General features: G+C 42.1%; 1 pseudogene; it reads right to left on the bottom strand.

The window, feature by feature from the left end:
- The window catches only part of LOC116080997, a 107968-nt pseudogene that overhangs the window by 44763 nt on the left and 40552 nt on the right, over positions 1–22653 (bottom strand).

The following is a 22653-nucleotide window of genomic DNA, read 5'->3' as shown; positions in this document are numbered from 1 at the left end:
GATTTGAGATTACAATGGTAATTACTATTGAAGGAAACAATGTAGTGTGTAGTTTGCCATATTTTCTTAGTGTAAGTAAAATCAAGTAGACACTAAACGCTTTCTAAACTGTTTACATTCTATACTCATAGTTGTTGGGGTCTGAGAGCTGCTTCATAAACCACAGGGACAGTGATATCAGTCAGACAGTGATGGTTTATTGAATGCATACCCTAATATTGAGAAGATTAGGAGTGCAGCTCAGAATTATCTAAGCTATGACAACAAACATTTTTCAGGGCAGGTTTTAAAAAGGAGAAAAAAAAACCCACAGTGAGCTGATATGCAGGTGCAGGAAGTGCTGGCCAGTGGTCAGCTCTGACTCAAGCTACTTTAGACATAACAGTTCATATTGACCTTTAACTTGATGGCTCCAAGTAAAGATTTGTGGAATTTCTTAATATTAACAAACCTCATCCGGAACATACAGAACATAACGTACAGCATCACCTTGCTCTGAGTCAGGTTATTTCTCTGTGTAGATGACTGGCAGGGATATTTCAGCAATAATATGAACTAGCTGGCAGACACAGAACAAAATGGCTACAAGTATGCTGGGGGCTGAGGCAGACCACATTAGTAATGCTTAGGCTTTTTAAAATAAAAATTTGAAGTCAAGCGGTGGTGGCACATGCCTTTAATCCCAACACTAGAGAGGCAGAGTCAGGCAGGTCAGGTAGGCTAGACTGGTCTAGAGAGTGAGTTTCAGGACATCCAGGGCTACACAGAGAAACCCTGTCTCAAAAACAAAACAAAACAAAACAAAACAAAATGCTGATTGATGGAGCAACAGGTACAAATTTTATATTAAGACATTTGCAGTATCTACACTGCAGTGCCCCAATCAATGTTTCAACAACTAAAAAGTTAGTTACCTTTGTGAAATATCAGCTAAAGTGTTTAGAATTATGCAGAGAAAAGCACCTGGCTGATTAAACTTTTAATTCTTTATATAGTTAACAAGTCTATAACATGTTACTTATTCATACATCTTATCTAACATGTGATGATTATATTTTTGAATGACTGAATTTGACTCAATCTCTCTTGGTGAGTTAGCTTTGTAAAACTTGAAGACAATTCTAATTCAGCAGAATGGGTTTGTAACTGTCACTAGTTTTTTTTTCTTTTTTTCTTTTTTTCTTTTTGCGATTCAAAGCTTTAGTTAAGTAAGCAGTAACCGAGGTGACTGTGCCTGGTAACCAGTAACCTTGGGTCTGCTCTCCTCATCTGATCATTTCCAGATTGTAGTTCAAGATGGAAGGAAACAAGACTTCATACCTGTATAGCCTTGAATACAACAGGTTATATTTGAGCTCCAAGAATTCTGGTAACAAGAGTGAAGAAAATACTGATTGTTTGAGAGAACATCTAGACAAGGCAAGGGCGACAGGATTGTCCTGAAGAATTTTCATAGTAACCACCAATGCACTTGTCAAGGCATTTTTTTTTTTTTTAACTGAAATGTTCCCAGGAAAAGCTTGTGTGTTAGCCAGTGTGCATCTGGATGCTTTAAGATGGCGTATCTCAAAACTGAGTATTTCAGATGCTCAATTGATCCAGAAGGACTTTTAAAAGTATATTGGAGGTCTCTAAGATTTGCCTTTAAAGCTCAATATAATAGCCCTGTGTGATACAGGTGTCAGATCTGGGGATATAGATGGCAGGCATGGTTGAATCAAACATTCTGACTCACAGGATAATTTTGAAGGATGGCTCAACAGTAACCTTCCCACTCATAGTCATCGTTCTATACTTAAATACTGCTGTGCCTTCCCCCATATGTCTCCCATTGTGAAATCGTGTAAAGATCTCAAAATGAAAATGCTCATGAATCCAATACCCTCTGTAGTATATTCCAGTTGTAAAACCTCCACAATCCAAGCCTGTCCCCGTGTTTGAACCACAAAGTTCAGCAAACCCACCACAAGGGCACGGCAGCAACTGGGAAACCCAAAGTAGCCCACTGCCCACCGATCACAATGGGAGCCTGCCACCTCCCCGTGGCAGGAGCACTGACCAGTTATGTGGTCACATATGGTGTCCTTAGAGCTGAGGTGATGGCAGTGGCATGCTGGGTAAATCAAAGAGAATTATGCTGAGGCAGGGCAGTTGTCCTGATGAGAAAACTCTAGCGTTGATTCTGGAGTCCCAGCTCTAACTCAAATCAATAAATGTGCTTTGATATGTGCTTAGAACAAAGTCTGGCATTAATGAGTGCCAGGCTAATGTTTGGTAACTAATGACTCATCGATTCATTTGATAAATAGCAGGTTATGGCCAACTGGGCTTTGAGATAGTTTGTGCAAAGAAACTGAACAAACAATACATTTTCAAAGACTTAAGCTTCCGCATAGAGTGGGTAAAAATGTAGCTTGGCGATGGTAAACACACTGAGGAATTTCTCAGGGTGCCCGGGTTCCCCTTTGTCTTAGATGAGGCAGAAGAGACACAGTCTCTCTCTGTTGTATTGCTCAATTCCCTGAGCTCATCTTGCCTGTACAAAGATGTGATGACTATTTGATAGGGGAGTAACTGTTCCTCTAAGTCCATCTCTTTGTGTATCCTAAACACTTTGTAACACAGAGGAGGAAGGGAAAAGGAGAATAGAAGCAGTGGTGACTTAGTTAAGTACTGCTTGCTCAGTAGGCAGCCAGACCCACTCACTGGCTGGAAGAAGCTGCCTCTGTGAATCATGACTGAAAAGATGTGGTCTCTACTGGAAAGAATTGGTTTACCTCTAGGTTTCATAGCTCCTCAGTTGTGTATCTGTGGGGAGCAATGCTATTACTAATGTTTCCTTTGTGAACAGAGAGCTGACTTCATAGACTGTGGCAACCACGGGAACTGGGTTATCAATGACAGCTGGAGATCCACAGAAGACCTTGTTAATGGATGCCTTATAAAATGAGTTGCAAGGCTGTTTGTGACCCTGACATCAGAAAGGGTAATATCCCATTGGTGGAGATCTTATTTGTAGTGACAGTATTGTCCCTTTCTTGATCTCCCAATCTAGTGGTTGGGTGAAGCTGTCTAGACACTTACTCTGCAGGTTAGGGTGGAAAGCTGGCAGGGTGGGCATCACCAACTCACTTCTTGGTGCTTCCATTCTTCCTGGAATCCTTTTCCAATCACTCTACACTGCAAACTCCCAGGAGCATGGGTCACCTTCGTTCATCCATTATGAGTCCTGAGTAGAGCTCTGTAAAGTTAATGCTGCCTCATCAGTGGATGAATGAAGCATGGTAGGAAACAGTTCAGGATATTAGAGAGAGACAGCCGTAATAACAGTATAACAATAGTCAAATTCCCAATAGCCTCTTTTTAAAACCTCCCAAATCTCCTTGCCTGCTTTTAAACCACCAATATTGTAAACCATCATCATTTTCCTCTAGTTTTTTTTTTAACCATATACCATGACAGCCACAGTTTAAATTGACACTGGCCTCCAAACAGGCTGCAACTGGATCTAACTAAATCCTGAGGGTAACACTGGTAGGCTGCAGGGGACACGGGGAAGGGAGATATTGGTAAAGGAGGGGAAGAGAAATATCTTGATCCTTAGTGGCTTAGTTCATGTCTCCTTCATAACATGACCTTGGTATCTCTTTAATTTGTCTCAACTATTAGGTCAGGATTTACACACGGGAATATGGAGCTGTAGTACTGGTCAAAAGCAATATTTATTACCTGTGTAGTACTTAGAACAGTGTTTGGCATGTGGTAAGTGCTCAATAGACATTACTGAGCAACCTAATTAAAGGCTTAATAAGTTGCTTTAACTAACTGATTTCTGGAATGTTACTCTTGGAGTCATTATACCTTCAGGTGGCGACATGTGTGGGGCAAAAGTATTAATGGTATAGATTTGAAGTAGCTGGAATAGGCTCACATGGTCAAGTCTAGGTTCCCACTGCAACATTACTAAAACGTAGGGATTTTGAGACCATGGGATCAGGAGGCTCTGCCTTTATCAGGGGATTACTCCATAGGCTTTATAATTTGATGACAGTTATGGGAGGTGGTAGAAACTAGGAGGCAGGGTTTGGCTGGAGGAAATAAGTACTTAGGGGTTTGTCTTAGAGGGGATGACTTTTCCCTGGGCCCCTTCTCATCTCTCTGCTTCCTGGCCACCATGGAGTGAGTTGTGCTATTTCCTGTCACCCTTACACGATTTTAGTCTGTCTTATCCAAGGCCCAGAAAAAATGGAACCAGCTGACTGTAGACTGAAACCATACACCAAAATACACCTTTCCTGATTTTCAAGTTATTTCTTTCAGGAATTCATCACAGTGATAAAAATTAACGTGTGCATTGAGCTGCAGTTTATCACCTCTCTTCCGTGCATTTTATGAGACAGTGAGCTGACCCTCGAAGTAGCTGTCAGTGGATACTTCTCCATTTCAGGCTGAATTCACTCTTGAGGGGACATTTGACAAAGTTAGGACACATTTTTGGATGCCACAAGGGAAACTCCTTTCCCTCTACACAGAATTATCCAGTTCCAGATCTCAGCAGAGTTATAGCCAGGTGGATGGCAGATTTTATCCTCATTTTGGACCCTCACACCATTATCTGTTAAGAAAGAAATAACTTGGTTAGAGTTCATCCTAGCCGCCAAATTCTAGGATTCCAAATCCATGTTTTGGACCGTCGCCCCAGCAGGCTCACTCCAAGACTCACAGTGAAGGTCCTCATTGTATATTTACCACACTGAACGATCTGATTCTACCACGTCAGCAGACTGCCTCGGGCATCTAATTATTGGCTGATGGGAATGTTGTCTGGAGTGGATGCTAACATTGATCTATTAGCCCACATTCCAAAAGGCATCCGCAGGACTCACAGTTCCTCAGCAGAGCCATTTAGGACACTCACCCAGGGCCCCATTGTGCAGCTGTGCGAACATGCTGACCAAGAGCCTTTCACACACAGCTGGGAGCACTTGAGGTCCCACCCCTGAGGCCATTTCAACACAGTTCTGCTGCTCCTACTCAGCTACATCCTGCTCGCTGCAGAAATCCTCCAGTGAGTTGGTGGGAAAGAAGCCGAGCTTTTGAGATAATGCGAAAAGAAGATGCATGTTCAAACTCTGCTGTCTAAGAGTCTCACTGCATAAACAACTGACCTCAGCGTCTTGGCTCAGAAAGACACTCTGCCCAGTCTTTCAGTGTTTTCTTTAGGTGTTTATAGTTACTAGCCCATCATGGCAAAGAAAATAAAAAATTCTTACTGATTTTTTAAATTACATTTTTACTTTCCAAGCCAATGAAACATCTCTGTCTTCCACATGTATGCGTCACTCAGGGTTCACATTAGCCCACCTTTTCCTCCACACTCACTTCCTGGTGTCTTTTAGCTTATGTCTCTTGAACATGTGCCTGTGGATAGCTGCAGGACCTACATGGACCCAATTCCTTACTGGTTGTCCTACAAACACCAGCACCCACACACATCCAAACCTGCTTTCCTTTTCTGTACATAGCAGGCATAGAATCTCCATCCTGGAATTGTTGATGAATTACATCAACAGCATCATCATCCTGTTGTGTTGCTGAGTAATGTCATCATCTACCGAACTCTGAATGGAGAAAGACTTGGCTATCCTTGACTCCATTGGTCAATGATGCTCCCCAAGTCAGTTACAGTTCCATTCAGTAATTCATCTTAAATCTGTCTAGAGTATAACTAACTCTTCACCCTCTCGCTACTTTTCTAGAATGGTACCCATAGATATTCTAATGTCTGTTTCCCCATCTGCTGGTTCTCTATGTTACCATCACAAAGGTCTTATCCAAGGTACTTTGTTCAGATAAACTACTGTACTTGGATAAAGCCTACACTTCTCTTTCTGAACTGTGCCTGAATCTCCATCCTTTAAGCCCAGAGCTTCTTGGTATGGGAGGCACTTCCATCTGGAAACATTTTAGAGGTTCACCGGACTGGTTTTTGTCGGCACAGTGCTAGGGTGTTGTGAGTTATGCATTTAGTGGATGGGAATCAGAAATACTAGACATTCCCATCAAATGGAAAATGATCTCATGTCTTCTACAGCTTGTCAATGTTCCATTGAACAAGCATAAAGGAAAAATAAAAGCCTTGAGAGACTAAGTCCATGGTTTTAAATACACTAACATATTCATAATACACCTGCCTCTATGGCTGTCTCATGCTTAGCATTTGCATATATAAACATATTTTTACTTCATTATATCTTCTGGTATATTCATTTTTCTGTATATTCTCTGCTTATCAACTATGTTTCTTTTATTAACATTAACATATTACATTACTTCACTTGGAAGTTATATGTGCGGATGGACTATATTGACTATACATTTCATCTCGAAGAATATTAGAAAATGTGTTGTAAAAATGAGAGGCTTGGGTCCTTAAGTGTTCCCCAAAAGTCTATATATTGAAGTCTTATTCTCTGGAGTAGTTCTATTGAGAGGTAGTGGAGACTTCAAGAGATGTGTGAAATGTGTTTTGATCTTGGGAATATGATCTCAGAGAGGACAGTTGGGCCCCAGTCATTTCTTCTCTTTCTCATCCCTTCCATGAGAGGTGAATAGCATTGTTACATCACAGCTCCTTGGCATGATGGGTTGCTTCATTACTGCCACCCCCAAACATTGGGGCTAACTAACCACAGATTTAACCCTTGCAAACAATGTGACCAAATAAACCTTCCTTTCTAGAAGTTGGCCTTTTTAATGCATTTTGCTAAAATAACAGAAAGGTGTCTTACATTGGAATGTTGGATCAGATAAGGTCAAGAACCACAATATAATTTATACTGAGGTTTTTATATTAGTGCACTGCTGTAGCTCCCAGGATTTCTACCCTGTGATGGTTAATCTCACTAGGTGACCTCTAGAACCACCTGAGAGATGGTTCTCCAGCATACTTGTAAGGGATTCTCTTAATTCGGATGATCTACACACTGTGGATGGCGTCATTCCCTGGGCTAGGATTCTGGACTGTCGTTTGGAAAAAGGGAGTTGTTAAACACATGTATTCCTTGCTCTCCGCTTCCACACTGCAGACACAGTGTGACACACGTTCTTACCACCAGACCACCTCCACTGTGCTGGACTGTATGCTTGAACTGTGTGAGACATAACAAATCCTTCCTTCCTTACATAGCTTCTATCAAGGTATCTCATCACAGCAACGGGAAAATTAACTAAGACATATTCCACGCTGTCATTTGCCTGTCTCATTGTCTCAGCAGAGAGTAAGCCTAAGAGGTGTGTGTACTACTAACTTACAGAAAATGCTTCATAAAACACCATTCTAGAAAGCATATTTATTTCTACCATTGTAGCTTTAAAGTGAATCTAAAATGGCTCCATTCTCCAAACAGAAACCAGGTGGGAAGAGACACAGGAAATGGGTGGATAGATGCTTCAGGACTGGTGGTCAAGTTAGACAACCAGAGATGAGTTGACAATTCTGAGTGTGAGCCAGGTCCCACTTGGCCACTCCCGGAAGCAAGCATGTGGACCAAATGGCAATAGTCCCCAGTTTAGGATTCTACAGTGCACAACTCGCTTCTTGCAGGTTGTAATCTAAAAATTTACATTTACCAAGTCTAATCCGTTTGAGGTTTATAAAAGAAAGAATGGCAGTTTGATATTACAGAATGCCTGACATGCTTTTGATTCTAATGCAGTTTATGGAAACACCTACCAGATAACCTAGCTAATTGAAATGAAATCTTACCGGCCTCTCTATGGCAGACAAATGAACAATGGCTTTTGTGCAGAGCAACACCAAGCATGGAAGGAAGGCCATTGGGTCTTTTGATTAGGTTTTTTTTTTTTTTTTTTTTTTTTTTTTTTTTTTTTTTTTTTTTTTTTTTTTTTTTTTTTTTTTTTTTTTTTTTAGTCAACCAAGCATAAAACATCTGGGGACATCTGGTCCCCAATTAAGAGAACCTTAATTGAGAAAATGTTTCCATCAGCTTGGCCTGTGGCCAGGTCTGTGGGCATTTTCATCAATGAATGTTATGAAAAGGCCCAGGCCACTGAGTGGTGCCTCCCTGGCCAAGTGTCCTTGGGTTGTATAAAGTAATTGGAATAAGGCACTAGGAGCAAGCCAGTAAGCAGCACTCCTCCACAGCCTTGCTTTAGTTCCTGCCTTGAGTTTCTGCCCTGACTTCACTTCCTGACAGACTCTGATCAGGACATCAACGCTGAGTAAACTGTATCCTTTCCAAGTAGTTTTTAATCACAGCAATAAAAGCAAAGTAAGACAGATGCAAATGACAATGTGACTGAGGAGGAGCATACACAGACTTTGGGACAGCCAGGTCTCACATGGTCAGTTCTTTCTTTCCAGAGCAGTGAGGTTGGTGAGGTATTGAGCTCACTAGTGTGCAATAGTAAAATGCACAGGGATTTTCCTCCTCTAGATAATCTGCGTCAGGGACTACAGTGGACATGTAGTGCTGAGCCTGGGTCCCCTTTTGGTTAGGCTGTTGTTCCTGCCCTGCAGCAGCTGTGGTATTGACTCCTAAAGGCTCACAGCTGTCATCATTACAAAAGAGCGTTCAGCCTCATGGATGAAGGACTTATGCACTTGGTTGCAGATAGAGAGGAGGTGACAGGTTGACATGACATATGTAGAACTACATCCTTGCCTCCAGGTACATTTAGCTCTGGTGCCCTGTGGGACAAGACGGAAGTCTTACGGCAGTTGAGGCTGTCTTGGCTCCTTGTTCTGCTCTCTCATCTCCCTTACTCCTCGTTTTTCTGGAGTCGTGCTCTCAATAAATCATATGCCCTTGAATCTTTATCTCAGCCTAAAGCATGGATCTAGAGCTTCTTTTGATATTTTTCAGAGCTGGCCAAGACAAGCTGCTCTCTTAATTTTGATTCATGGGCCAGGGTTTTCCATAGCTACATGTAAGAAAATGATTGCTTTAAAACTAATCAAATGAATATATTATAAAATTAATTTCAAATTATCTACTATATCTATCTAACATCTTTTTTTTAAAGATTTATTTATTTTATTTATGTGAGTACAGTGTAGCTGCCTTCAGACACACCAGAAGAGGGCGTCAGATCTCATTACAGATGGTTGTGAGCCACCATGTGGTTGCTGGGATTTGAACTCAGGACCTTTGGAAGAGCAGTCAGTGCTCTTAATCTCTGAGCCATCTCTCCAGCCCCCTAACATCTTTTTAATAGTGATATATGTATATATAGTCTTAAACTGAGAAGTCTTTGAGAGTAAGAACTGTATTTTACACCCAGGAACAATAAAGTGCTGGGACCATACAAATTCAGATAATAAATCACTTACCATGATACTCTGCCATAGTCCTTGGAATATAAATAATTAGAGATATTCAGAATCTGGATTTGAATAACTTTGAGTGTCATGATTGTCAATAATATCTTTTAGAAGCTGGGCAGTGGTGGCACATGCCTTTAATCCCAGCATTTGGGAGGCAGAGGTAGGTGGATTTCTGAGTTCGAGGCCAGCCTGGTCTACAGAGTGAGTTCCAGGACAGCCAGGGATACACAGAGAAACCTTGTCTCGAAACACACACACATATACATACACACACACACACACACACACACACACATATATGTATACATACATATGTGGAGAGAGAGAGAGAAAGAGAGAGAGAGAGAGAGGGAGAGAGAGGCCAACAACTTTATTAATTTTCTATCATCCTCTCTCTCTTTAAACTTCCCTTGGAGGTGTTATTATTTCTAAAGTTCATTTTTAATGTTTATTTTATTTATGTCCCCATGTGTGTGCTTGTTTGTTCATGGAAGTCCAAAGAGAGACTCAGGTCCCTTGGAGCTGAAGTCATAGGTGGTTGTGAATAGCCATATATGGGTGTTGGAATCTGAACTCTGGTCCTGTGATTCAGCAGTAGAGATTCTTAATCACTGAGCCATCTCTTCAACCTGGATTCAACCTTTTAGACTGAATACTCTTCTTTTTTGTAACTCATGAACTTGTTTATAAGCACAGTCCTAGCTAATGCTCCTCAGGGGAAAAGACAGATTTTATGGACCGGAAAAGCACTATTGCTTGAATTTCTAACTTGAGAATTAGTTTCTACCACAATACAGTAGAACCTCATGTGAACTATCAAGTGATCCTCTGTCTGCAACCCTGAACCAGTTTGATTAAGGTGGTCAGACAAAATGCAGATCATCCAGGTAAAATAAATGTCATGGAAACTGAATATTTTTTCATATAATTATATCTAATGTAACATTGGAGACATAGACTAAAATTTACTTGTTATTCTTGAAATTGAACTTTTTAACTGGGTACAACTTCTGCCCCCCTCTCTCCCTCCCTCCCTCCTTTCCTTCTTCCCTTCATCCTTCCTTTCTCTTTAAAATATCTTGTCATTCTACTATGGCTAAATGGTTCCCAAACATGCCTTGAGGTTATGATGGCTGAAACTTGTTGAAATGGCATCTAAGATATGTATGTCTGGGTTAATGTGTAAGTAGAAATACAACTGAGTTCAAGGATTTAAGTATTTGATCCTTAAAACTGAACTTTCAAGGCATAGTTTATAAAACTTAAGTATATAACTGGTCAGATTGTGAGTATATTTGGCCTTGAGGCTGTAAGGTTTCTGTGAAAACCTCTAGCTCTTCTTGCAGTCAAGAAGCAAATGAGGTAATATATGAACAACTGGGCACAAGTTTTGACAAAGCTCTCTAGGGCGAGCTTGATAATTAAACCATGAAATTAGAAAATTCCTGCAAATACTGAAAAATGCAATTTCAACCAAGCAATTTGAACTTTATCCACAAACAAAACTTACTCTAGGCCATTGCCAGGGCATGTTGTAATATCCAATCAACATCAGCTATTTGACAGTTGGAATAATTGAACAGATGCATTTCTACTATTCAAGAAACATCCCACTAGAGTCTGAAAGTAGCACTGTAATAGAATTCTGTTGAGATACTTACAGAATCAGCCAGGGTATGAGAATGACCATGGGATCCCCTTTCACAGGATGAGAAAAATAGAGGTCTTGCAACACAGGACACCTTGTTCTAAACAGACTAATGTGGGAAACAGCATAGTTCTGTGTTTAAAGACTTAGTACTAAAGTCCAGTGATAAAGGTACAGTGATGTTGCCCATGTGGCCGCAGTACCTCGGTAGATCCCACCTAGGCTGTGAACAGCTTCCCTGTGAAGCTCAAGCGAGGCCGAAATCTACACTAGCTGGGGAAGGGAGTGTTCTGACTGTATATTAATGGCGCCTATGGAGCTCTACCATGATTGTTCTGAATGACTTCCTTGGAGAGAATATGGGACAGATACTTTCTGTCCTAGCTAACATGCTTCTACCAACAGGGTCTCCTTTCCATTTTGCTGTCACCTCCAGAGAGGCAGAATGAGTGACCTTAACCTCAGCAACTTTCCCCATGTTGACTCTAAGTTATGGAGAGTCAATTGACTCTCCATTTATTACACTTCAGTGCCATCAGAGGAACGGGAAGAGAAGTTAGAGTTAGCCTATCTCTGGGCTGCCATCCTGGTTCTGCTGTATGATGAAGACTCTCTTTAATTTTCTCTTCATCTGATAAAGACACAATCCTCACCAATGAGCTGCTAGGAACATTAAAATGTGATACTGAACACAAAGCGTACTGTAGCACACAGTAAGTGCACACAAAAAGGGGATATCTCCTTTGATATTTCTATTTCCCCATTTACATATCCTTGGCTGCAAAGCTGATCTATGGTCCAGATCATCAGAGACCTTCCACATATAAGGTTGGATACCATGTGTACCTGGCAAACCTGACAAAAGCTGGAGGTTGCTTCTTGTGACTTCTTACGTGTACAGTAATTGTTTCCTTCAGGGGTGTTGACTATGACCTGGATAGTTCAGTCAGCTGTGGACTAGACAGGAAGGGAATCAAAGAATGCCAGAGCAAGGGTACAGGGAACAATTTCCCTCACCCGTATAATATATTGTATAAACATCCTCATATACTGCACTTACAACAGATAGTGCACGGAGTTGAATTTACAAGTTTTAGTTCACTTTGAATGGAGTTGGAATTGAAAACTGTCATAGTGATTCTCTCCCACATGTGTAGACTATGATCTAGTCAGGAAGAACATTTTCCCCTGTCTGTAGCTCATAGACCTGGGAAAATCCCTAACCTTCTTGTCAGGTCTAATCATCAACACATCTCTGAAAGATATGATCAGTTCATCATGGCCGTCATCAGCTCTGGACCGCAGACCTAAGGATAACAAGTTGGAATCCCTCAGAAAATGTTATGCACACGCAGGGGTAGGGGGACAACATACAGAATAATTAGCTACATTTGTAAACCTTACAATTTGGAAAAGGTTTTGTTGCTGTTGTTGTTTTCATGTCAAGATGCCAAGGAGAAACTTTACAAACAAATACATGTATTTGCTCTTTTCAAAGGGATCTTATGCTCATTTGCCTTTAATTTATAAGAGAGAGGACTATGACCTGTCAAGAGTCTCAAAATGGGTCACAAGCTCTGGTCACGTGATGTGCAATGGCTACCTCCAGAGTGTGGTCTCCTGAGGAGCCTGGGGGCCTCTAAGGCCACTTACAGGGAAACATGGCTTCAGGGAGAGGGTTGGATGTCAGATCAGCACAGAAAGTGTTAGGCAGCTTCTTTTTTCTAATTGTCATCTATTGTTTCTCAGATCTTCTCCAGGAGCTGAGGGTGTGCATGGTTTGGTAGGAGGGCGTGAGAGGGTCCATCTGCTTAAGAGTCTCTGGCTGTAGGGTAAGATCTGAATACAAACAAAAGACTCTATTGTCAAACCTCTGGTTGAAAACCTCGACACACATGGTAGTAATTAACTGTTTTTGGAGAAAAAGCCCCGGGAGGGAAGAGTTTATGTTATTTTTGCTGTTTATTATTGTTACACAAACATTCAGTGGCTACTTCCTTCAGCCTAGCCCCTCAAACCTATCACTCCCGCTTCTCTCCCTGGATAAAGTGCATGCGCGCACTCCCTGCAGCTCCAGCCTTTGGTTTATAACACTTCCCAGATGTACTACTTCTTGAAAATCGGTTTCTGCTGACTCTTCTAGGAAAGCTGATATGGAAACAGTTCAGGAATATGTTTCTCTCTGCTTTCTTCCCCTGGGAGGTAGGAGTTAATGTGTACCTGGGCTTCACAGTGAACAGCTGCAGTGAAGTCCCCAGGAAAAGGAATGTTATTGATGATAAATCTCAGGCCAGCCCCAGGGAGAACCCCAGCAAATCCAAGTCCAGTCCCCAAAACTGGGTTCCCAGGTAGTTGGGTCTCACAAAGCAGCGACAACAGCAGACACATGGCCAAAAGTCACAGGGAAGAACACAAATTGCTCACCTTATTACAGTCAAGGCCTGGAAAAGCTTAGAAGAAAAAAGTAAAGGATTTCCTGGTGTGTGTATATGATCTATCGGAGTCACAGACAAATTATTCTAACCTGGATTCGGTCCAGAGGCCCGCTGAGAATAATGCACTCAAGCTTCAGCCTTGGAACCTGTGTTACTTTCAAGGATGAAACTGAAAGCAGACACTGTTCACTTTAGGTGACTCATGGACTAATGAACTGAGCACATTCCGTATAGACAGTCTTGGTTTTCTCACAATTGTGAAATTGTGTCCAAAATATGGAGGGAAAAGAATACTCATGTGTGTACTTTAGGGATTCTGTCTGTGCATTACAACGAAAGAACAGACATTCACTTGTTTCCCTGTATCTATTCTGTCCAAGCATGAGAAAGGGTACCCCTCGTCCATCTGTCTCTGGGCATATAAGCATAGAACTCCTAACACATTTGCCAGACTCCAACTCCTGACAATCTCTACACTGGATGTGAGCCTGGGGCCATCTGGACCCTGGAGATATAATAACACACATTATCTTTGTGTTCTCCACACCCCGGACACTCAGCCTCTGCTCAAATTCTGCCTCGTGTAACTCTGCCTGTGTTCCTGCAAGAGCTCCTGGGTGTTCTCTTCTTTCTGTCCTTGGCCCTGACTGTATTCTGTACCGCTGCCAACAAAGTCATTCAAACACGTCCTCTCTGCCAACAGAATAATACTCAAAGTATTTAGACTGGAGTTCAAGTTGCTCTGTGATCTGCACAGAACTGCTCTCTGTCTGGAGAATTCTTGTTTGGTAACAATTATGCATCAGCCTATGAACAGGGTATACAGCCTCTGAACAGGGCATACAGAGAGCATCCCAGGGCTTTGCCACAGAGTGGAGCAGAGTCCTATATGGGAGACAGAAACATGAGAAACTGCCATACCGGATCAGGCTCTGAGAGGTCAGAACTGTATTTAAAGTCAGTCCTGTGCAGCATTTTCCAAACATTAGTAAGTGGTATAGGAGAGCCCCTCCCCATCCTTCTTGCCTGATGGGTGCACTCATGTCCCACTTGCAGCTACTTGCTTGTTGTGGTCCCCATATAGAAAGCTACACTTTCATCTCCCTCTAAATTCCCTACAGTCCCTGGAGAGGCCCATAGCCAATGACAGATATAGGGGGTGGTTAGAAGGGGCTGACCTGATGGCAGGAGGCAGGATGCCTGTCTAAAAAGGTGATGTTCCTGATCACCTCTGAGGACTGAACCATGCTCATTCATCTATGACTTCTTACTGTGTTTGTTTTTTTTTTCTTTCTGTCATGATATAAGTCTAAAGGATCTAGACAATCCTGACATTCTACAAACTATCACACTGATCCCTTAAACTGAGAGATACTGAAGTGAGTCTATTGGCCAAATATGTATCTGTGTGGAATATATATATGTCCATGACTACCAACTGCCAATATAGATATAAACACAAACATTAATTCTGGTGATTCCCACATATGAGTAAAAGGTTCTTATGTTTCTAGTTAAGATTAGCAGTCACATGATGCAAAGATGAATGACAAAATTCATGTTACTCATTTACATTTTCATATGCCTTTAGTTGAATTCCCCCACCCCCAAAACAATCCTACATCATGGAAGTTGAAAGAAAAACCATGAGAGAAGTGAGAGCTTTCCATTTTAGTGGTAGTACCTTCATGCCCAATCTGAATGGTGACCAAAGGCCCAGACATTTTTCTTTTGTACTAAGCCCTGATCATGGTAAGAGTACACAGAAGTGGGTTTGAGCAGAGTCTGAGGGTGCGATGCCAGTTCCCCTTTTGTGTGCCAATACCACAAGTGCCTCCTTATCTTAAGAGTTTCTGTTGGCTGGTGGTAGGCACTTCTTCTGGAAGGCTCTCTGCTCACAGCCAACTCCTGGGCGTGAGAATGCAGCAGGCCAGCTCCAGTGCCTCCTAGAGGACAAATCTGCTGTATGACTTATGCTTCCACCTCCCTGAGAGATCAGGCAGAAGCTAAACTTAGCTGAAGACCCTACCCTTCCCTAACTTTCCCCTCCTCGATCTACTTCCAGCACTACCTTATAGGATTTTTGATGGATGTTTCCCAGTAAAAAACATGCATTTGAATCCCCATGAAAATCTAGTGGATTCACTTTGACACTGAGAGCATGTGTGTGCATATTTACAAGCACTCTCTCTCACACACACACACACACACACACACATACACACACACACACACACATACACTCCTCTGCAAAACTGAAAAAAAAAACATACAAAAATAAGACTTTATTATGTATTCTTTGGTTGTAGTCAACTTACACATTTGACTCTGTGACTTACTTACTAATAGATACATATCACCTTCTGTTTGATGAGTGCCCTATGGTACCCCTGAGATAGAAGGAATTAATTATATTTTCACGTCAGAGTACAGAATACCAGAGAAAGACACCTCTGAATTGAATATAAAGGGAATTTTCTATGTCAGCTACACAGAAACAAAAGCTGGTTAATCAGAACGGGTCTCTCAGAGTGTTGTCATGGGCCATCCGGGCCAGAAACATTTTGGGGTACCTGGTCAACATGCAGATTTCTTGGCTGGCCCCTGATTTCCTGACGTAGCATCTGTGGGACAACTTTAAACACACTTCCTCTGTGAGCAAACACAGTACAAGAAGAGGACCAGGGATGAAGGAAGAGGGTAGCTTCTTCCTCTTCCCTCCCAGGCAACTCCAGATTGAAGAGAGAGACTTTCAGCCCAGGGTCAGAAAGGTTCATCGGGGGTCGTGTGCACACAGAAGCAAGCAGTGGAAGCAAAGTCGCCACACTGGTACTCACAAAGCTGGTGGAAGGAACAGGAATTCTGAAGCGTCTCTCATACTCTGAGGCAGCATCTTTTCCTTCATCTGAAGCCCCACACTGCCTGCAACCCAGCTGTGTGTGCACACGCTTCATCCCTTCACAGAAATCTCTATCTTTTTTTTTTTTTTTTTGAGACAGGGTTTCTCTGTGTAGCCCTGGCTGTCCTGGGACTCACCCTGTAGATCAGGCTTGCCTCGAACTCAAGAAATCTGCCTGCCTCTGCCTCCCAAGTGCTGGGATTAAAGGCGTGTGCCCCCACTGCCCAGCCCTCCACAGAAATCTCAAGGACAGGCTTCACATCCAAGTGTTCTGTTTTTACCTGTTCAGCCATTGCAGTCCTGCATGAAGATCTTTTACTTTTCACGTAGTGTCACAGCACTGAGGCAGGAGGGTGGCAAGTTCCAGGCCAGCATGGGCTACGCAGTGAGATTACCTAACCACAGAAATCTTTGATGATGTATAGGAAACTGTCTCATAGGGTTATTTTTTGTTAACAGGGTAGCCCTGCCTGCTTCCATTTGCTTCTGCAGTGTGCCCACTTATGCATAGGCATACATAGATGCTCAAATGTATCTGTGGAATGAAGAAACAAATGAGCAAACTGGCCAACAGAGGCTGTTACTCTGAGTGAATGTGTTTAGATGGCCAAGTGTAATTTGGGCCTTTGAAAGTCCTTGAGTTCAGGGCTCAAAGAGGTTCTGGGTATCACAACTGCACTGACCAACAGTCGTCTTGGGGTCTACAGCACCACCCTAGGGCACGTAATACCCTCTTCTTTCTCAACTTGGAAGAAAGTCTCTCCTTACAACCCACTCTCTCTTGCAAACCTGAAAAGGTATTGTGGGTTCACAGGCTGGATGCCTCACAACTCCAGAACCTAGCTTTAGAAGTTTAGCTTTGAGCCGGGCAGTGGTGGCACACGACTTTAATCCCAGCACTTGTGAGGCAGAGGCAGGCAGATTTCTGAGTTTGAGGCAAGCCTGATATCTACAGGGTGAGTTCCAGGACAGCCAGGGGTAAATAGAGAAAGCCTGTCTCCAAAAACCAAAAACCAAACCAAAACAAAAAAAGACTTTAGCTTTGATGAGAATTAAAGCTACTGTTTCTCCAAGGCTTCGACTACTCTCAACACAGTTCTTCCTTTTTTCTGTCTCTAGAAGGCAGATCTGAGCTTCCATGGCCAGCATCTTCAGGGCCATGCAGAGATCTGAATGCATGAACCTACTTTTCATTTGTGGAACAGGATGAGAGTCACCGAGAACATGGCTTACCCTGCTCTCATCAGCCCAAGGGCTTGGTTTCCAGTTTTCCTTTGGTGTTATATTTCCTCTGTCAATCCTGAACTCACTTCCTTGTTGCCAGAAATATGCATCGCACATTGGCAAAACTGTTGCTAAGATCTTAAAAAGAATATAGATGCCAGTCTAGCTAACCAAGTGCACCAGTCATATCTTCCCTCAAGAGCTTCAGCTGTGCTAGTGTTTGTTAGGGAATAACAATTTACTCAGTAACCTCAAGGAGTCATGCAGGAGGCCCATGTTTCTCTGTCTCTACCCCTGCCTATCCCTTTATCCCCTATCTCTGTGTCATCTCTTTACATGAGTTCCTCTGTAAAACTGAGAAGTTTTTGGTTCTTCTAATGTCTTGAGCTATTAGCAATAGCCTAAACTGACAAAATATTCAATTCTTGTTTACTGTGGCATATAATGTATTATACATAATATAAAATAATCATATATATAATGTATTTATTTAGTGTGTGTGTGTGTGTGTGTGTGTGTGTGTGTGTGTATACCTGTCATAGAATACCTGTGTAAGTCAGAGGACAACTTGCGGTAATAGATCCTCTCCTTCTACCATGTGGGTCCCAGGGGCTAAACTCAAATCATCAGGTTTGGCAGCAGGCACACTTGCCCACTGACCAAGCTTGCTCGCCCTTGGCCCTGACTTTGTGGTGCTTAAAAGGGCACCAGCACTGTGCTTCTTCAACTCTTTGTCCTTGAAGTGTGAAACTTCAAGAACAAAGGTAGAGGAAACACAAACTATTCAGGGAATACAGATTCAATGAATTCTTACGTATTACAGCTTGGGATGGTCTTCAGATCAGTTGCTATGTGTCATTATGGCTTGTTGATTCTGTTCTTAGAAACTTCTCATTAGGGGCTGGAGAGATGGCTTAGCAGTTAAGAGCACTGACTGCTCTTCTAGAGCTCCTGAGTTCAATCCCCAGCAGCCACATGGTAGCTCACAACCATCTGTAATGGGATCCAGTGCCCTCTTCTACTGTGTCTGAAGACAGCGACAGTGTACTCATATACATGAAATGAATAAATCTTTAAAAAAGTCTTCTCAAAAGAGGCTAAGCCACAGTTGCTGTTTTTACCAGTCAAACTTCATTGGAGGAACTCCTGTTTTCCTAAAACTACAGATAACATGGTTATTTTTTTTTATTGATATTTTATTTACATTTCAAATGTTATCCCTTTTCCCAGTTTTCCTCCGCAAACCCCCTGTCCCCTCCCCTCCCCCTACATGTACGAGGGTGCTCCTCCACCCGCCCACCCACTCCCACCTGCCCATGGTTATTTTTTATACCATGTTTTGATCCTTCATCTGCCAATCTAGCTAAAACTTTCTGATTGCCCTGTTTCCAAGGTTTTGTTACACCCTGGGTTCAGTGTTCACTTGATCCATGTCTCATTGTTGATGTCACAGGGCTTTTGTTTCACAGGCATCTCGCTCATTCAACAGGAGCGTGTGGCCCTGAAGTCAGATGTGATCTGCTTCTGGGGCCCCGTTTACTCGAGCGTATCACTGTCGTGATCGCCCTTAGTCATGCCCTCTGACCAGCCCCTGACCTTTGTGATGAGGGCTTTTAGGACAAGCCACATTGGGATTTCTTTATCATTTTTCTTCATTATTATGTTTTTCTTGTAACATAAAATTGATCATTTTTCTAGCATTATACAGAGAAACCTATATTATGGAGTTAACATTAGCTCTATACTGTATTAAATTTTATATTTTATCAAATGTAAGCAATATCAGCTTTCTGTGACTTTAGGCTGTATTTTCTCCACATGAAAGTTGGTGGCTCATTCTCCTTTTTTCTGTTTTAAGTCATTTCCAAAAGAAAGTGAAGTGGGACCTCTTTATACTGCACTGGCATCTCCTGCAGACACTGTTAAAATGTAGACCTGACAACGTATCTTAGATGAGGCTGGGCTTCTGATTGAGCTCTTGGGTGTAGTCTGTGTTATGAGTGCACACACATTCTGTATTCTGAGCCGCAGGGGAGTATATGTGTGTGTGCTTCATAGTTTTCCTGCCACACCTCAAGGCTAGAGTTTAGTCTTTGTGCCGTGAGTCCATTGAAATTTTTGAAGCAGAAAAATGATGTGCTGCAGATTATCTTCAGTGTTCCTCCAAACACACTAACAGGAGAGAGAAAAGAAGTCTGCAGTCATGAAGATGGAAATAAAAGTCTTATTCCTATCTATCTATCTATCTATCTATCTATCTATCTATCTATGTATCTATCTATCTATCTACCTATCTATTATCTATAATATACATAAATATATAAATATGTAATATATCTTATATAGTATATATAGTTACTAAATATGTAAAAATATAAATATACTACTTATATATAATAATATATAAATACACTGGGCAGTGGTGGCGCATGCCTTCAATCCCAACACTTGGGAGGCAGAGGCAGGGGGATTTCTGAGTTCGAGGCCAGCCTCGTCTACAGAGTGAGTTCCAGGACAGCCAAGGCTACACAGAGAAACCCTGTCTCGAAAAAACCAAATATATATATATATATATATATATATATATATATATGCAATATGTAATGTACAATATATAATACATAATGCTCCCATATAAAAAAATATATAGACACAGTGTTTCATAGAGCTACCAAGAAAGCTGCTTGCAATTCTTAGCTCTCTAGTTAGAGTACTGAAAGGACCCCTTCGCTGTTGTCTTTGCTTATGTCCATCTCTATTTCCATCTCTGGTTGTTCTCGTCTACCTCTGAACTTAAGACTCTTACTTCCATCTGCATAACTGTAGGCTCCTTTTCTGTCTCCTGCTAGAGTGTTTGGAGGAACACTGCAGACAGTCTGCAGCACATCATCTTCCTGCTCAGACAGTGTCAATGGACTCGCGGCACAAAGACTATAAACTCTAGCCTTGAGGCGTGGCAGGAAACTGTCACTGTGATTTTCACTCCTTCTCCCCTCCTTAACTCCATGTTCTACCAGCACTCTGAATTTTCCCCTCTAAAATGTTATTTGTAACTTTCTCTGGTTAATCTGTTGTCCTGGTTGGCAGTTAAGGTCAATTTCACACAGGTAGTCATGTGAAAGGAACACCTCGACTGAGGAACTGCCTGTGGGAAAAGGCATGTGTGAGATCACTGTAGGGAATGCCATTCTAATGTGTGAGTCAGTAAGCAATGTTCCTGCATGGCTTGGTTTGAGCTCTTGTGTGAATTTCTGCCCTGCTTTCTCTTAATGACTGTGACCTGGGAGCATAAGTTAAAGAAATCCTTTCCTCTGCTAAGCTGCCTTCCGTCAGAAGGTTTCACTTCAGCAACAGAAGGGAACTAGAATAGCTATCTTTAGTTCACAATTAAATATCTTGGCTTTCAAGTCTCTGGCCCAATTGTGCTACTTAAGTTTGTAGTCCATTTGTAACAACAGATCCATATGACTCAGAAGTCCAATATATATGTTGTCTGCCTTGTTTTGTGGTCCTGTCCACATCTTGCTCTATGTTGAGCTAGCTATATAAAGATACTAGCTGGAGAACTCCCAGGACCAGGTACCCTAACTAGACCCTTTCTATTACTATCCTGGGGCTCCCCACCATGCAAATGTTGAGAAGCATCTTTATGGTTTAAGAGCCAGAGCATTGGTGCCAGATGCACCTGGATGTCAGTCCAGCCTTGCTGCCCACCACCATCTGACTTTAGCCACAGTTCTTAGCCTCTCAGTGTTTCCTTCATCTGCAGATAACATATAGGGTGGCTATTAAATGTGATAATATATGGGGAGCATAGAGCTTTGAAGCAATGGAACTGTTATTAGAATTATACCAGTGCAACAAGCACACCAGAAAGATGTGCCAAATGAACGAGCAAATGATTGAGTGGTACCCAATTACGTTTTTTCTACTACAATTAAAAATCTTGCCCATAGTATAGGAGGAAAATGATCACACTGTTGTGCTTCACATACTTGACGTCAGCCTCACCCTGGGTTTTCTGTGAGTGACAGCTTCCCTCACCTTCACAAGCATTCTTTTGGCCTTCTACTCACAACCCTTGCTTGAGATCCATAATATTCATTATATTAACTCATTTCATCATTTTTTGGTGCCCACTACATGGTAAATAACTATTGTTAAGTAGATAAATGGTGCACATATTTTAGATAATATCTGTCTTGTGTTTTCTTATCTAAAAGATGGGAACTATTTTCTTCATACTTGTTGCCTAAACATAACTACTGTCTTAGTCAGGGTTTCTATTCCTGCACAAACATCATGACCAAGAAGCAAGTTGGGGAGGAAAGGGTTTATTCAGCTTACTTCCACATTGCTGTTGATCACCAGAGGAAGTCAGGACTGGAACTCAAGCAGGTCAGGAAGCAGGAGCTGACACAGGCCATGGAGGGATGTTCTTTACTGGCTTGCTTCCCCTGGCTTACTCAGCCTGCTCTCTTATAGAACCTAAGACTTCCAGCCCAGGGATGGCACCACCCACAAGGGGCCCTACCCCCTTGATCACTAATTGAGAAAATGTCCCACAACTGGGTCTCATGGAGGCACTTGTCCAACTGAAGCTCCCTTCTCTGTGATAACTCTAGCCCGTGTCAAGTTGGCACACAAAATCAGCCAGTACAACTACCAACTTCCCTTTCTAAAAAGCTACCAGGCCCCATCACAAATAGGCAATATTAAAGACTCGGAAGAAGAATCAGACATGGTTGTTGTATGTGGATCCTGCCTTGCCATGGACTGGGGTTTCTTACGGGGTCCCTTGTTCCTTGGGACGATGGGTTCTGGCCAGGTGTGTACAGGATTCAGCTTTGACAAACAAACACTACACAAGAAGTGTTCTATCTGAATGTATTTCTTAAAAAAATGACATGAGGCTTTTATAATCTTTGCAAAAGAGAGATGAAAAATCTGGCAGCTCAGTAGTCAAGGTACAATCTGAGGCCATCTAAAACACACTGGATCTAAAATATCAGCCATCTCCTCTGGACTGGCTCAGCACCCCCAGGCTCCGAGCACACTCGGGCCACATGGGCCGGGCCGGAGTCCCGGGGGGGGGGGG

Source organism: Mastomys coucha, unplaced genomic scaffold, assembly GCF_008632895.1.
Source record: "Mastomys coucha isolate ucsf_1 unplaced genomic scaffold, UCSF_Mcou_1 pScaffold6, whole genome shotgun sequence".
Taxonomy (NCBI): domain Eukaryota; kingdom Metazoa; phylum Chordata; class Mammalia; order Rodentia; family Muridae; genus Mastomys; species Mastomys coucha.
Note: the sequence above shows the minus strand (reverse complement) of the source record. Positions and strands in the feature narration are given on the sequence as shown.